This window comes from Cygnus atratus, chromosome 9 (genome assembly GCF_013377495.2).
Source record: "Cygnus atratus isolate AKBS03 ecotype Queensland, Australia chromosome 9, CAtr_DNAZoo_HiC_assembly, whole genome shotgun sequence".
In the NCBI taxonomy this organism is placed as follows: domain Eukaryota; kingdom Metazoa; phylum Chordata; class Aves; order Anseriformes; family Anatidae; genus Cygnus; species Cygnus atratus.
This window is the reverse complement of record NC_066370.1, coordinates 9,035,505-9,051,861: the sequence shown is the minus strand read 5'-3', so window position 1 is coordinate 9,051,861 and position 16,357 is coordinate 9,035,505. Positions and strand designations below refer to the sequence as shown.

At 42.4% G+C, this 16,357-nt stretch overlaps 1 protein-coding gene across 9 annotated transcripts in view; it reads right to left on the bottom strand.

The window, feature by feature from the left end:
• Positions 1 to 16,168, bottom strand: part of WDR33 (WD repeat domain 33) — a 68,254-nt gene extending 52,086 nt beyond the window's left edge. For all 9 annotated transcript variants that reach the window (XM_035544526.2, XM_050712477.1, XM_035544533.2 and 6 more), the window contains exon 1: positions 16,008 to 16,168. The gene's annotated coding sequence lies outside the window, so the exon portion shown is untranslated. The remainder of the gene's footprint in view (positions 1 to 16,007) is intronic.
• Between the last annotated feature and the right edge of the window lie 189 nt (positions 16,169 to 16,357).

The window sequence follows — 16,357 nt, the reverse complement described above, 5'->3', positions numbered from 1 at the left end:
ATAGACGCGTTAGATGTAAAAGAGTATGAAATAGCGCCGAGGTGCAGGCTGCCCTTCCAACACGCAGTTGTTGGTATGGGGCAGGGCTGACCCTGCACAGGCTTTGCAAACCTTGAAGTCATACTCTCCTTCCTACTGCTAACCGAATGTGCGTCACGTGAACGGTAACACGCATCACCGATGACATCTGGCTGTTAGCTCTGAAGACAGGAGTCTGAACTAAAATGACACATTTCCTTAAATGAGGTCAGAAAATTTAAGACCATTGGCAGGAATAGCATCTTTCATTAGACCAACTTGTGTAATTGGAAAAAGAAGAACTTTCACATAAACAAGCCTTCATATTTGCCTGAAAGCTGCTCAGTACCAGGTGGCCTAATAAGATACAGTGTTTGGAGGTAGACCTAGTAACATCACTGTCACCACACCATTACTGAAACATTAAGCTCCTCTGAAACAAGAAAAAGGAGGCAGAACTTTCTGACGCAGGAAGTATGCCAAGTACCCCAACGCTATCTCAGGTTCTCCTACAACTCTTAGGAGAAGAAAACTAGAAAAAAAAAAATCCAGTTCTAATCACTCTCAACTCTAAAGATACCTTTAAGCCGGGGGGGGGGGTGGGGGGTGGGGGGAAGGTAACTTTTCAAATGCAGACAATATCTGTATTCCCTTATAGGCAATGGAAAAATGAATTTCAAGAACCAAGAGTAAGAATGCAGACACACATATGCTGCAGCTTCCAAAACACTCTGATCAGGTATTTGCAAGAAGACATTTTATAAAAACGCCTTTTTAGAGAAATGCTCCAAAGCAACAGGTTAATTCACCAATCACTCTCGTATTTCAGAAAACCAGATCTCCTGAAAAAAATCTCTTTCAAAGACAGGTAAATAAACATTTGCTATGTGAGCATTTTAGACTGGACATTCCCAAAGCTATTACAAGCAGTCTCTGGCTTATTGTAAACACCATTCACTTAACAGGAGTATCAGTGGAAACAATGGTTTATGGCTATCAAAGGCATATAGGGATGTTAATTACACCTCTTCACACTTAGACCCTGCTCGCTGAGGTCGTGGTTGTGACAAGACTATGTGACAAAACACGAGATGACACAGGATTAAGGAAATGAAGCCTTTATGTTCTTTTTTAAAAAACTGTTTTCTCCAACTTCCTAGATCACTGCCTCCATCACAAAAAGCTTCCTACGCGCAGTTGCAAACTGTATGAATCTACAGAAGGATTTAACCCAGCTGCTCATAATCACATCCTTCTAATAATGCCTCAAATATCATGCTTTTATCCACGTAATATCCTTACACCCAAGTCATCTTTGCATATGTCATACCTATAGCGTGCAGGTGTGTGTGTGTATATACACACAGCAAATGACATTTCCAGAGAAGTTTTCGAAACGAAGGGTTTGCCTATGCAGTCAGTTATCAGATCAAAACTGAACATTCACCTCCAAGAACTTCTACTTGAGTCAGACAAATACAGCAGTTTAATATTGAAGCTACCAGTACCCTAACTTGCCTTGTGCTTTTGAGACCAATGTCTCTACAGTCTCTCCCTTAGCTCGCTTGTATCAGCTAAAAAAACTGTCTGTAAAGTTAAACAAAGCTTTAAAGGAAAACACTTTTGCCGTATAACAGAAACAGTGAAAATTAACTGTAATTATTTGCATTGCAATAGCACATTGGAGTCCAAAATATGATTCAGGTCATTCAGTGGAAAAAAAACTTTTATAGAAGAACTAATTCAGCTTTCCCAGGCAGAAAATACAAGATCGCACCACAGTGCAAAGTCGGCATAACAAGTCATTGTTCAACACATCAGTAATGCCTACTTCCTTTGACTGGAGAAATGTTACTAAAAGGAAAGAAAGCAGCATCTATACATTGTACGTTTAACAGCCGTGCTTGTCCAACTTCAAAAATCCTATGGTGAATAACCACTTCTGAAAAAAAAAAAAACCACACTCATTAACTGCATTTAACTTCTACATTAAGAAATCCTTAAGTACATCTAAATAACAAATATCAGACCAAGTCCAACACGTTATTCAGTCCTGAAACTTTGCAAGTAAAGGCATTCCAAAACGTTCTCCCTTTTTTCATCCTTTGAAACAACATCTATCTCTGCTCTGGGGACCAGCAGCGGGCACTTCCATGTCTTTCCCATTCCTGAAACATCCATGCTATTTCTGGGAAACCTCTTTCTAGATCTCACCATCCAGTGTTCTTCCTTACCTGGGAATCTTCTTCCCATTGTAAAAGAATTATGTGGAAGAATATACGCCTGATGCATGCTACTCCTGCCATCTTTAGCAAAGTGTTGCAGGTTTTAAAGAACAAAACCACAGATACGTTCACACCACTGATTTTACTCTCCACTACATAGGAATGGAGCAAACCATCGTGGCTAAGGGTTTCGAACTGTGACAGACTGCTAGACTCATCGGCCTGTCTTGGAAGCACAGAATTACCAGGGGGAAGGTTAGATAAAAAAGGATTCTTTATTTTTGCAAGTCATGTAATCTTGAAGTAAACTGTCTTCCTAACGTTTTAAATTACCTGAATCAGGCATTCTGAAAATGATTCTTCCTTTAAAGAGGGAATAAACCTGAGCAAAAGATTAAATCAACATTTTTGCATCTCCCCTATTTCATTTGCTGAAGCAGATACGCTTATAATCTACAAACGTCAGAAACACACATTACTAGAAATGCTGAAAAAAACAGCATGGACAGCAACTTCCACTACGCTTTCCTGAAGATACACTGGGAATCTGCTTAAAGCAATTGATCCAGCTGCCAATGAATTAAACTCTCCCAGCGGAGGTACCTTTGATTCTGCTCTACACAGACGTTGCAATTTTTCTGAAGAAAAGATTGATCACATTTCCTTCACAGTATAAAACAAAATTCCACAGGGAAAAGAGGGAAAAAACATGAAGAAAAAAGGATGCTAGTTTAAAGAGCTAGTAAAGAATATATTATTTTGACCAATTCCTCAAACTACGTTGTGTTTCAATCTCCTGTTTTATTGGAAAATGTTTCGTTACATTTACAGTATAAGAATTACCCGAAATCTGAAAATTGTACAAGTGTGAGAGGCACTCAAGAATCTCAAACAATTTAATCAGTACTTTTTATTACCTTTTAACAGTAATGTTAAAAATAATAAAATAAAACACTAAAACTAATAAATATAATTAACTCATAATTAAAAAGAATATAAATAATTAATAATAGAAATGATGAATTTGTCATAGTACTAAAAGTAACGTTACGTTACACACAAGCTGAGCAATTAGTGGATTGAGAGCAGCCCTGAGGAGAAGGACCTGGGGTTGGCTTTGGGGGAAAAACTGACCACGAGTCGGCAATGTGCGCTTGCAGCCCAGAAAGCCGCCCGTACCCTGGGCTGCACCAACAGCAGCAGGGTGAGGGAGGGGATTGTGCCCCTCTGCTCTGCTCTCATGAGACCCCACCTGCAGCCCTGCGTTCAGCTCTGGGGCCCAGGAGGAGGACCCACGAGAATGCTCAGAGGGCAGGAGCACCTCTCTATGGAGCCAGGCTGAGGGAGCTGGAGTTGTGCAGCCTGGAGGAGAGAAGGCTCCAGGGAGACCTCACAGAAGCCACGTGCCTAAAGGGAGCCTGCAGGAGAGCTGGGGAGGGACTTCTACAGCGGAGTGCAGGGACGGGAAAAGGAGTTATGGCTTTGAAGCAAAAGAGGGCAGATTTAGATTAGATACAAGGAAGAAATTCTTTCCTATGAGGGTGGTGAGGCCCTGGCCCAAGCTGTCCAGGGAAGCTGTGGGTGCCCCATCCCTAGCAGTGCCCAAGGCCAGGCTGGATGGGGCTGGGGGCAGCCTGGGCTGCAGGCAGGGGTCTTTGAGGTCCCTTCCAACCCAAACCATCCGATTTACAGTTTTTGCACCAATTTACAGTTCTACACCTCGATGATGTCTTTCCCAGTAGTTACCCAAGTGAGATAACGGCTACGTTAAGCAGGAACACAAAAGTAATTCTTAACAGAACATGAGTTTTGACAAAAAAGAGCATGCAATGCAGTGGTAAGGAAAGCTTGCGTTGGTCACTGACATGCAACAGGGCAGTACAAGTTTGCCCAACTTAGCCCCGTGACCATGCAATGACATACTTTTCAAAAAAAGAAAAAAACCTACAGTAACAGGAGAAAATGCATAAAATTACTGTCCTTTGTGTATTTTTAAATCTCAGTCCGATTTTGAATTAAATAAAATTCATAATAAAATTATTTTATTATAAATAAAAAATTATATTTATAATAAAATTTATAATAAAATTAAATGAAAATGTTTCTAAAACATGAATCACAAAACTAAAGACAAAAATACTGACCTATATCATACAAGACTGCTTTTAATCAACATTTTCCCAGGATTTCCCCAGGGCTCTACTGCCTTTAAAGATACTCCTAATACATACTAGCATTCAATCACTGCTGTGTTCTATCTGTAACAAGAACTTCCAGATGAATGGGGTCTGAATTCGGACCATACAAAGTGGGGGCAAAGGATTTGGTAGCTTTCCCAATCCTGGCCATTCTGTTCCAACAGATGTAAAATAATAAAATATCATCTACATCTGCATGAAAAAATATGGAGGTTGATAAAGTAAACATTGACCAAGTCAAAATTTATTACTCTGCCCTGAAGTCTTAACAACCTCTTCCTATTTGGAGACACCTGAAAGATTTGTTTCATACGCAGCCCTGAATCTACTACATTGACAGCTTTTTCCCCTTCATTTCAGCTCTGTACTCACGCATCCCAAACACATATACTCACATGATACAGAGTCTGAAACGATAGAATATGTAGCATTTTTAGCACATCAAAAAAAATCACCATACTGTGAGCAAGACCTGGAAAAATACAATTATTTTGAGGCTGATTTTGATTCAAAAGATTTATTCTCTGCAGGAGAAGAAGCAGTGTCAATATTTGATTGACAAAGGAAGCCCTACACCTTTCAAGTTTTACATACAAACACACAAACCCCAAGACTCTCTGGAACATTGGAGAAAGCAGGCAGACAGATAATCTGAAATGAAGACATCTAAAAGCCCAAGGGAGAATGGGATACAAAGGGAAAAAACTTTACAGACTGAAAGCGTCTCCCAGGCTTTGTTAACCCGAGGATCTTGAACAGTTGAGTCTGCTCAGCTGCACTTAACTTACACACATACATTTAACAGTTTCTTCAAAATCTGCATTTCGAGTGATAAGTAAATACCAAACAACCAAGAAGATCTCAGACGTAATTCATTCAACTTATGCTCAAACTAAACCCCTGACTCATTCCGAACAGACGTCATTTGCAGAAGACTGGTGCATAAACACATTATTAAAAAAATCAAAATACTTCAGTTCACTGGACTCTAGAGACATCTCCTGCTTTACTGCTTTGGCCACAGGAGGGAAAACTGCTTCCCCAAGTCAGATGCCCCAGAACAACTCCCTTTCTGCACCCCACAAAAGGGACTTGTACAGCAAGTTTCTTGTCATGCACTTCAAACGAGGATGGATGTTTGCAAGGCCGCACTAGACTTCAGCTAGAAGATGCACAGGATTTGGTTTGCTGCTATGATTCCAGTGTTACTGATTTGATAGTTTTTCCATAAATTAAAATTGACTCGCGATACTTCAATCAGTTTTAATAGTAAAACAATATTCTTCCTCTCTGAATTACCAATTAATTCCTTCATCTTGCCTCCTCCATGGCATTTGACAAGAGCTGCATTTAAATTATAACCCAGTCTTTTACTACTGTGAGTCACTAATACAATAGCGATTCATCTTAACTTGCTGCAATGCTGTCCAGCTTTGTTTTCATGCACAAGTGGTTACCGATGCTGCTTTACTCTGAAGCTTACTTTGCTAGGAAGCAAAATTTGGACTAACTTTTAGATCACTTAACACAGGATGACAACACTAAAAACAGCAAAGGAAAGACAGCTTAAAAGCACAAAAGGCCTCTCTCATGCTTGCTAACCCTAAGTACCAAGATATTCTTCCTCAGCTAGGCATTATATCAGGACTTGCTGAACTAATGATAATCTTAGCAAGAAACAAATTAAAAAGACACAGCTGCGTCTGCTAGGAATGCTCAAGAGCACAAGGCCAGGCCCCAGGTACAGACCCCGCAGGTCTCCTTGCTCATCTTCACAAGGTTTCTGCTGACCCGTTCCTCACGTGCTTCTAGGTCTCTCTCGACTCAAGAGCTGTCTAGGTATGTAAACTCCCAAACCACCAGCTTGTCATCATCTTTCCTTCTCATCGCGCTTAAGACTGAACTGGAACTTTTCTGGATTCTAGATTCTAGAGACAATTATGATGTAGGCACCACAGGGAAGAAACATAGCCACTGTGCTTCCATTTGGCTACAGTCAGCTCCTGGCAAGAGAGACCTTAATAAAGGACTCAAGCCCTCATTTTATAATAAGCAAAATCAGCAGGGAACAGGAAAAAATAATGAAAAGAAATCTTACACTGATCATAAAATTCTCAGAGGACTTTTTGTAAGAGAATGTATGATCAGGGAAAGAGAACCAGCGGGACTACAGCAGTTTGCAGGACAAAACACAGCAGCTGCTATCTTTGATTCAGGAACAATCTACTGAGATTCAGCTGGTAAATGAAGTCCACATCATCTAATGACAGTCTGATTCTGTTCACGCTATGAAACAGAAGCAAACATTTTAAAAATATTAAACTTGAGTATTTGAGTACCTATGAATTGCAACTTCAATGACAACAAGATGATATCGAAGTTGTGGGTTTTTTTTAAAGACTTGGGAATTAGTAAGTTGAAACTTTTTACAATGGTTTGTCCTTCATAACCTTTCTCTATTGAACACTTAGCAAACATACCCATAACTCATACAGCTTTTGCATAAAAGCAAACGTTAAAAGCAAAGAAAAAGGATTACAGAAATCTCTACATGATGACCCAGAGAACGCTCCTTTTTCCTTGGTGTTACTTGGCCAGTCTTCTGCAGTGCTGTTTGCCGTACCAGATTCTTTGCCAAATAAAAATAGAAGAACGGCATATTAAATTTCCATTACTAAGAAACTGAAGTCCTCAAGAACAGCAGGAGGAAGCAAAATAACACCATCATTCGTAATCATGTGAAGAAAAGGTGCATTTACAGAGGAAGCCAGACTCGTGATAAACACAACTAAAAGCAAAAGATGAGATTTTTTTCAGTACTTATTAAATATAATTAAAAACTCTTTCCTACCTCTCTCTCCAAAAAGATTTTATACTTCAACAGGACATTGCAAGAGAACATAATTTTATTTATTTTTGTATTTTAATGCTCAAAATCATTCCCCAGCCATGTCTGCAGCCTGGCTAACTCACATCCAGAAGCAGAGACCTCTGCAAGACAGAGCCCCCATCTTCTCAACACGTCCCTTACCTCGTGAAGTCAACACGAGAAGCTTCTAAACACTGCTCCTGCCACGCTGCAGAATAAATGCCCTGTAACATACTGGCCCACCGGAATATTCTAGCAATATCCAAGGAGATTTTTTTAAAGGTTTTTGATTCTCTCTTGATGAAAACACGTCGTAGATGCACACAAGAAATGCATCCGAGACGCAGAGTTGTTTGATGTCCCTCCCCAGACCAAAACCCAGGGTTTGGTGCAGTTAAATAAGCAGCTATTTTTACAGGAAAAAATGCAAATTAATACCTTCAGTTACTATGCCCCAACACAGCTATTGAAGAAACACGTTTAATCAAGAGTAGAGGAACTGGTGAGAACGGTTCAAACTTTACCAAATCATGCAATGTTGCTAAATAACTCCTACAGACCCTGCTACAGAAATTCACACCCCACACTACACTGTAGGGTTAACTTACTGGTGAGTCAGGGAAGGCCAGTTCAAAAACAAACAAACAAACAAAAAAAGAAAAAACCACAAGACAACCAACCAAAAACACCCTAAATTACGGAAACAGTGCAAGAAAACATTTCCGAATTATTCTGATCAAGTTGAGTTATGACTGTGGCATTAGTTACATGGATAAAGACAGAATTCTAGAGCTCAGTCTCCCATTATCTATTCCAGTTAAGATTTAAGTCTAGCATGTTTGTAAACTCAACTTTTGCCAGTTTGCTGTGGAAGGTCAATGTATAAACCCTGTTTGCTACTTACTGGGCTAGAAACTATCTAAAGAGGAACAAGCTGACAATAGCCAAAAAAAAGATAATTGTAATGTTCAGTTCTGTGTGTCTGCAAGTCTGTATAACGTTACTTGAGCCATTCTAGCACCTTGATTTGAAACACGCTTATTTGAAAACAGCCAACATGGAGATTCTCCTATCCAGGAACCTTGAACACAACACTTTGTACAGTGATGGCTGATGTATATACCACATTCTCACACAACTGAGCCCCCAAATAACTAATTTCAGGTTTTTGTAAGACTTGCTTCTTCTTGTAAATTTTATTTTTGGTATTATACAATCCTGTCATGCAGTGTAAACTAAGTCTTAGGTCACTTATTTTCTATAGTTACTCCTTTGAGAAAGAGTAAAAAGAGATTACGACCTTCAAACATGAATTTAAGACCTCTGGCAGCTCTGGCAAAGTGAACTATGCACTGTAGACTTTCTTATTTTGTTAAACAAGACATTTCATTTTGCTAGCTCAACACAAAAAGAGCCAGGCCCAGTTCATGTGGTTACATTATAATCACCTGAATGAACAGAATTGCATCGTTTTTACTGAACACTAAATTCAGAAACAAAACCATGTTAACAAACGTGAATTAGAAGTATGTTTTCTTTTAGCTGAAATCACACAGGCATCTCATCCAGATGCCCTTCCTCATGAATCAGTAGACATACAAATCCTATGTGTGATTACAAAGCCTGTACGTGACTTTATGTACACTGCTCAACCACCACACTTAAGCTTCTCTAGTAACTAGTATTTACCATTTAGCGTTGTTCAATAAAAGCACATCCATTCATCTTCTCCACCAACACATTTTTCGGTAAAGAAAATTCAAGTTCACATACATCAGTTCTGCACAAAGCCTTTTAAAGAGTAAAGGTTGCTAAATCGCAATTCCCCCAGTTACAGGAAGAGCCAGACTCCCCATGAGAACAGCAGTTCAGTAAGAGAGCACGTCCCCAGAGAGCCGCACGTCAGAAAACTAAGTTCTCCAAAGGTCTAAAATCCCTCGGCATTTCTTTCCTACTTTGTATCACCGGCCCTGAGAATATCAGCTAGCTCTCCTAGCAAACCCAGCACTCCACTCAGCAGTTCTAGGCCGGTATTTTCATCTTACCGTACTAATATACTCGGCAGCTTTACCGCTCAAGGCTCTACAGAAGATATTACCAGAAATAGATCAAGCATGCTTATTAGGCTCAAATTTGTTGAGACACAGAAATATTTGCATCCACCAACAGAAAGAGATTGCAAAACATGGTTTGAGGACTGGCCAAGTATGAGTTTAACTCCCAGCTCTACAATTTAGGAACTGCACAAACATTTGAGAACGAGTATGCTGTATTAACACTTAGAGTCTGCAGCCCTTTTACTTGCAGATTTGGTCAATCTATGATCTTTCTTGCAACAAAATGTGAGTAGTCTCTGCAAAGAAGCATAACAATTTGCTTACAAACATGACTCTATAGAAAGAAAGGCATTTTGAAAGGAAATTGATTTTTACTGGGTTTGGGGGAAGGGGAACAATGCGGTAAAGCACAACGCCTCATCCTGGTCACACAAATTAAACGTGGTGGTAACTACTCTGTGAACTTCAGTACAAAGAGCCTAGAGGATTGCTTAGATCAAGTTCTGTCATGACCTGAACCAAACCTAAAGCTGCTGACACTAAATAAAGTCTTGCCTTGCCCCCAACTGCATGTTCTCGCCCTGTAATATCCCCCCTTTAATCCAACGAGGATTTGTGTGACCGGAAATATTTTTTCTGGTTTGTGTGGCCATCCACCTAAGGAACTACCGTGTTAAGAGACCTTTCTTTGTTATCATTAGTCAAAATCCAAAGCATCTTCTAAACTCGCTAGTTCCAGGAACGCCCCTACAGACAGACAGACATTAGATGAGAAAACAAATGACAAGGAGGAGCAGGGGAAGTCACCGCTGCAGGCTGCAATGCCAGCTCGGATGACAGCCCCTGGACAGGCCAGAAGGACGGCACAGAGCTGCAGCAGCACCACGCAGCCACCAGGCTAAGTCACGCACTGCATCCCCCAGAGCTGGGCCGTTACGTAGCCGATCCAAAACGCAGCTCCTGCCAGACTCAAATTTGTTGACAAATACTCACGCACCCACGGCAGAATGCAAATCTCTGAGTTGCCAAAGCTTGCTAATAAACACCAGAACTAAACCAAACACAGAAAATCCTGCGGACTGCTTGTTATCCATCGAGTCCCCGGCCTCCCTTTACAAAGGAGCACACTAACATCTGCTGCATGCCTCTTTTTGATTTGGGGAAGTGATTTAAAGGAAACCTCAAACAAGCATTTAAACCAAAGAAACACTGATTAATTCAAGTGCATGCTTTATATTAAGGCTGTGTGCTCATCGTGAAGCACATAAAAGAGCCTCAGTTTCAAGCCATCTCTACTTGTAGCTGCAGAACCACTTCGGCTCCCGCTGCTGCCTTATTCCACTGGGGGTAGTCACTTTCGGATAAAGTTACAGGGGAGGGTATACACAATCTGAAAGCCAAGTTTCATGACCAACTGTCCTAAATTACAGCTTGCTACTGAACTGAGATGTTTTTAAGCATTCAGGGATGCACTTTCAGAAGAGCTGACCGAGCTGCCGTATTAGTTAAAAACACGAATAGCGCAGCCTGCCTACCAAGACACGGTCACCGCCGCTCAGTACAGCCACAGCCAAAGCTGCTGCAGAGACGGACGGCTCCCAGCAGCACTTCTTTCCCTACTGCCTCAACTGCTCCAAAACCAGCATTTATAAGGTGCAGGCCAAAGCAGAAAATGGAGACAGAATAAAAGTTACCAAAAAAAGCCTCCCTTTCACTCACAGAAATGCTCTCCCTGTGCAGCTGCTTGAGAAACTGCATGAACTCTGGAACCAAGAGAAAAGAGGCAGCAAAACATAGTTTATTATTCTTAACTTTTAAATTAAATTTAAATTATTTAAAAGCACCAAAAATTCTAGGTTATATCAAATTCACAGCTCTACAGAATACATTTTCAAAGCCTCAAAAGCTTATATAAAATAAAGTTTATTATGCACTATGTATCGTTTTAGCAAAGATTAGTTAACAGCAATGAGCTCACGACAAATACTGCTCTTCATATCAAAATGAAGTCACTAATTAAAAGTAAACAGAAAACCTGAAGTGTTTAGATTGAGGAACAGCATGGAAAAAATCACATTTAAATGAAAAAATGAAACTGAAGATAACTTTGTAAGTCTTAGGAAAAAATGTACCAAGGTTACTTGTTGCAGTATGCAAGCACCCAGAGAGGAAGAAATTATTTCATTTATGACTGAAAAATATGAAAAATCAATTTTTGTATTACATGCATTTATATGAACACTTCCATGTAATTAAACAACACGTGTGTATAACAATTTTAACCAGGGTTATTCATCAGTGAAGTTTAATACTGTACAGTAAGTCTTTCTTCCTGCAGGAGAGAAATTTTGATAAAAATAACAGCTACTGAAACTGCTTAGAACAAAAAACCCCAATTCCTGGCAAGATTTTGTTGTAACTTCCTCAGTACAAGTCATTATTAGTAGGTTTTCCCGTATTGTGGAAGTTAGCATTTATTCTTCCTGAACAACACGGTACCTTTATGAACATGAGATTTTTATTTTATTTTATTAGTAAAGACCATCTACATGCTCTTTGTAGATCAGGGCCGTTCTTGCTACACAGAATCGTATTTCTTTGTATAATGTGAGGCAGAGTAGCATTGTTGGAGGGAAACAGTAACAGTACCAAGTGGCTTCCTTTCAAAGCATAAAATAATTTGATCCCCAGTATCCCTCCATATTCGGAGAACGCATTACGAATAACTGTGATGACTCTAAAATAAGAAGGAACTATACCAAAACCATAAAATAGCTCGAGGGAATGCATCAACTTTGGTTGACGAGAAGCTCTACATGAGCCAGCAATGTGTGCTTGCAGCCCAGAAAGTCACCTGTACCCTGGGCCGAACCAGCAGCAGCACAGCCAGCAGGGCGAGGGAGGGGATTGTGCCCCTCTGCTCTGCTCCTGTGAGACCCCACCTGGAGCCTGCGCTCAGCTCTGGGGCCCCAGCACAAGAAGGACACAGAAGCATTAGAATGAGGCCAGAGCAGGGCCACGAAGATGATCAAGGGGCTGGAGCACCTCTCCTACGAAGGCAGGCTGAGGGAGTTGGGGTTGTTCAGCCTGGAGAAGAGAAGGCTCCCGGGAGACCTCACAGCGGCCTGCCAGTGCCTGAAGGGGGCTACAGGAGAGCTGGGGAGGGACTCTTTGATAGGGGGCATAGCGATAGGACAAGGAGTAATGGCCTTAAACTAAAAGGGGTAGGTTTAGGTTAGATATTAAGAAGAAACTATTCACTCTGAGGGTGGTGAGGCCCTGGCCCAGGCTGCCCAGAGCAGCTGTGGCTGCCCCATCCCTGGCAGTGCCCAAGGCCAGGCTGGATGGGGCTGGGGGCAAGGGGCTGGAACCAAGTGGGCTTTGAGGTCCCTTCCAACCCAAAATATTCTGTGAACTTGATAATAACAAACTTCATAGGTTTCAAGTCATATGTCCAGACTTATGCTTAAGCCATCCAAAGGTACGACTGTCTGGACGTGGTGGTTAGCTTTTTGGTTGTTTGTTTTTTTTTTTCTGTAGACCAAGTCCCCTTTAGACAAAAGCAAGAAACTTGAAATTAAAAAAAAAAAGTAAAAAAAAAACAGCAATGAAGGGCTGGAAGACTTGACAACATTTCTAATCACAACCTCCACAAAAATGCAATCTCCTACTATGCTTAAACACACTCAGGCCTTACCCTTCCCCACTATAAACGTCAATTTATATTACCCTACCACAAAACGAAAAACCATTTTAATCAGTACTTCCCATCACAGTGCATGCAGTGTCTTTATACCAAAGGTGTTATCAAAAGTAATACCGCACAAGAGAGACTGGCTTGCTTTCTTTCCTGGCAAATATACAGTTGGTATCCCATTTCAAGTTTCACAACAGAATGACTGGTCCACCCAGCCAGAGTGCGGAGAGCAGGTTGAACCAGAAATGGCATTCCAGCAAGTGTCGTTTCTAAACACCAGTGGGCAAGAACGGACTGCAGGTACGTTTTGTGTCACTCTAAAAGCCTGGGACCATGGGTTCTCAACGCTGAAGTGAAGTGAGTAACACAAAACCAAGAACTGCTTAGTTATCAGAAGTCTACTTCTCTGCTCTTACTTTCACAGATTCTCTAGGTGAGAGAGGAAAACTTAAGCAATGTTAAGGTTTTAATCTTTTAGAAGATCTTTCCCATATCCATGCCCCATTATTAAGCTCTAGCAATATTCATTTTAACTGCAGTTTAGTTGTCAATGAACTTTTTTCATTAACTATGCCAAACTGCACACCTGTGTTTTTACTTTACATTAAATTTCCATTAACAAAATGACACAATAACAGCAAGAAAAATATGGCAAATCAACAACAAACTTGGGAAAATTCACAGACACACTAGAGACAGTTTTCCAACTTGTTTTTTGAATATTCCTGCACAAAGACATGACTAGCTTCCTGAAAATATAAGCTAGAGTAACATCTGGGCAAGATTCTAACTATTTTCTGTTTCAGTTTTAATGAACAAACTACAGAAATTCACTAGACATCAACCCTGCAGCTAGCAGATGCGACAAGTGAAATATTTTGCTCCGAACTATCTCAGTGAAAAGTTAAACTGTCTTCTTTTCATGTCCCTACGCAATCAAGTATTCTCCCTGTTTTTTTCTTCATGTCACTCTGAAGACTAAGACATCTGCCAGGGACGGAAACAAAACAGAAACTTCCTCGTCTCCTTTGATCAAAGCCTCTTTTTGCTGTTAAGAACTACCCACGTTTCAAGCTTAATTTATGATCACGTTATTACTTCCTGTGCTGGTCTGCCGCTAACAGGAACAAAAAAACTGATGAGAAATTTTCCAATTCCCATGTTTTAAACACAGCAATGTTTACTGCTGCTTTTTGGCTGACATTCTTTTACAACTTGAAAGAGCAAGGATCCAGTGAAGGACCAACACTTCATGTAACTGAGGCAAACTTTTAGTGTCAGATACTACAAACAGTAAAAATTTTCGTCAACTCTAAGAGTTTCTTATTAGATTAAATACTGTTTAGATACTGGCCCAGGCTGCCCCGAGCAGCTGTGGCTGCCCCATCCCTGGCAGCGCCCAAGGCCAGGCTGGATGGGGCTGGGGGGAGGTGTCCCTGCCCAGGGCAGGGGGCTGGAGCCAGGTGGGCTTTGAGGTCCCTTCCAACCCAACCCAACCCATCCCATCCTATGGTTCCAGGGCAAACGTGCACTAGTTATTTTCACATAACGTTCTGTGCAGCTCAAAGAGATGCCCCTCCGTGATCTGTCAGTATTTTTTCTTCCCTCAAAATTGATGCCCTTAATCTGGTTAATTCCATCAACTTCTGAAACAGTCAAATGCCCGCAGGTTAAGTCAAGCCCAGCTTCTAAAGTGTGGAGCAGGTGGGCAGGGAACTCCAAAAATGCTAACAGCAAATCAATCAAAAGACACAACAAATTGTTCTTACTAAGCTGAGTGTGTTTAAATAAAATGTATTTTCATCACAGTTTCAGAGCTTCCCCTTAGGAATACTATAGCATAACTGAATAAGATGTTAAGAACTAGATTTTTAAAGATATTTTATGTATTGTTATACTGCAGACGATATGAGAAAATTGTAGCGAACTGCTCAGAATTAAGTCAATTTTGCTGACAAATAAGTCAGGAAGGAGAAACCCCGAGTATTTTCATACAGTACTGTCTACATACTGCAAGCTTTCTGACAGATGTGGATGTGGTAGTGCCTTTCCTACAGGAAGCACAGAAGCGTTTCTGAGTTAGGAAAAGTATAAAAGCATAAACACTGCTTGCATAAGGATGAGGGACTAACAGCTACACAGAAAAACAGATTCCCAACTGCTGCTCAAAAATGGTGATTAAGAATCTCATGAAGTACGAAACCAGCAGAGTACAGAACTACTTACCTACTACAAGTTTTGTAAGACAGACGCACTCAAATGAGTATCAACATCATAAAATATTGTATTTCAAGGCATACAAGTATGGAATTATAAAAAAGAATCTAACAGTCAACAAGAGAGAATTAACACCCGCTTTCAAGAAGGTACAAAATTTAGTGAATTGTCTCTGGCTGAAAAAAGAGAAGCAGTTTTTAGCACTCATTCGGACTGGGAAATTACTGACAGAATGTGCCACCACACACTTACCAAGCCCACCCTCCCTTCCAGAGTCACAAAGTGCCTGCCACCTGGGGCTTTACCCAGCCCGCAGAGGCCTGGGCTGTTTAACCCGCGTCTCCAAGCGGTCACAGCCTGACATCAAGCCTCAAATCTAAAGCAGAAGAAGAAACAGCAATGCTTAAAGAAGAAAAAAAAGAGGGGTCGGGAGGGGGAACCAAGAAGAGGCAGGCCCGGGAGAGCCGTGCGAGGCGCGGGGCGGAGGCCGGGCAGCAGGCGAGAGAGGCCCAGCCGCCCGCCCCCCGGTCCCGGCAGCAGGCCCCGGAAACCCCCTGCCCGCCCTGCCCTGCCCTGCCGTGCCCTGCCCGCCGCCCTCAGCGCCGCGCCCGGGGGCTCGGCCCCTTCCCCGCGCCTGGGCCGCGGCCTAAACATGGCGGAAGAGCCGCGCTCCCAGCCGCTGGGCGCCGCCGGCGGCCCGCCCCCGAGCCCCGGAGCCGCACTCACCGTCACGCCGGCGTCGCGTCCGTCCCGTCCCGTCCCGTCCCGTCCGGTCCCGTCCCGTCCGTCCCCGTCCCCGTCCCGCCGCCGCCTCACGCGCCCCCGCCGCGGCCTGCCGCCATCTTCCTGCCCCCACCAGCGACGGGGGCGGCGCACGCGCGCTACGTCAAGACGCACGGCGGCGCGAGAGGCCGCGGCGACTGCGCATGCGCGGCGGCGCCCTACGTGCCGGAAGCCGGCCGCCCCGCCCCCGGGCTCCTTCCCCGCGCGGGTGGAGGCGCCAAGCGGCGCGCGCGTGCGCAGTGGGCGGCCGGTGGCCCCGCGCCTCGGGTCACGTGGGGCGGCGGCGGGGCAGG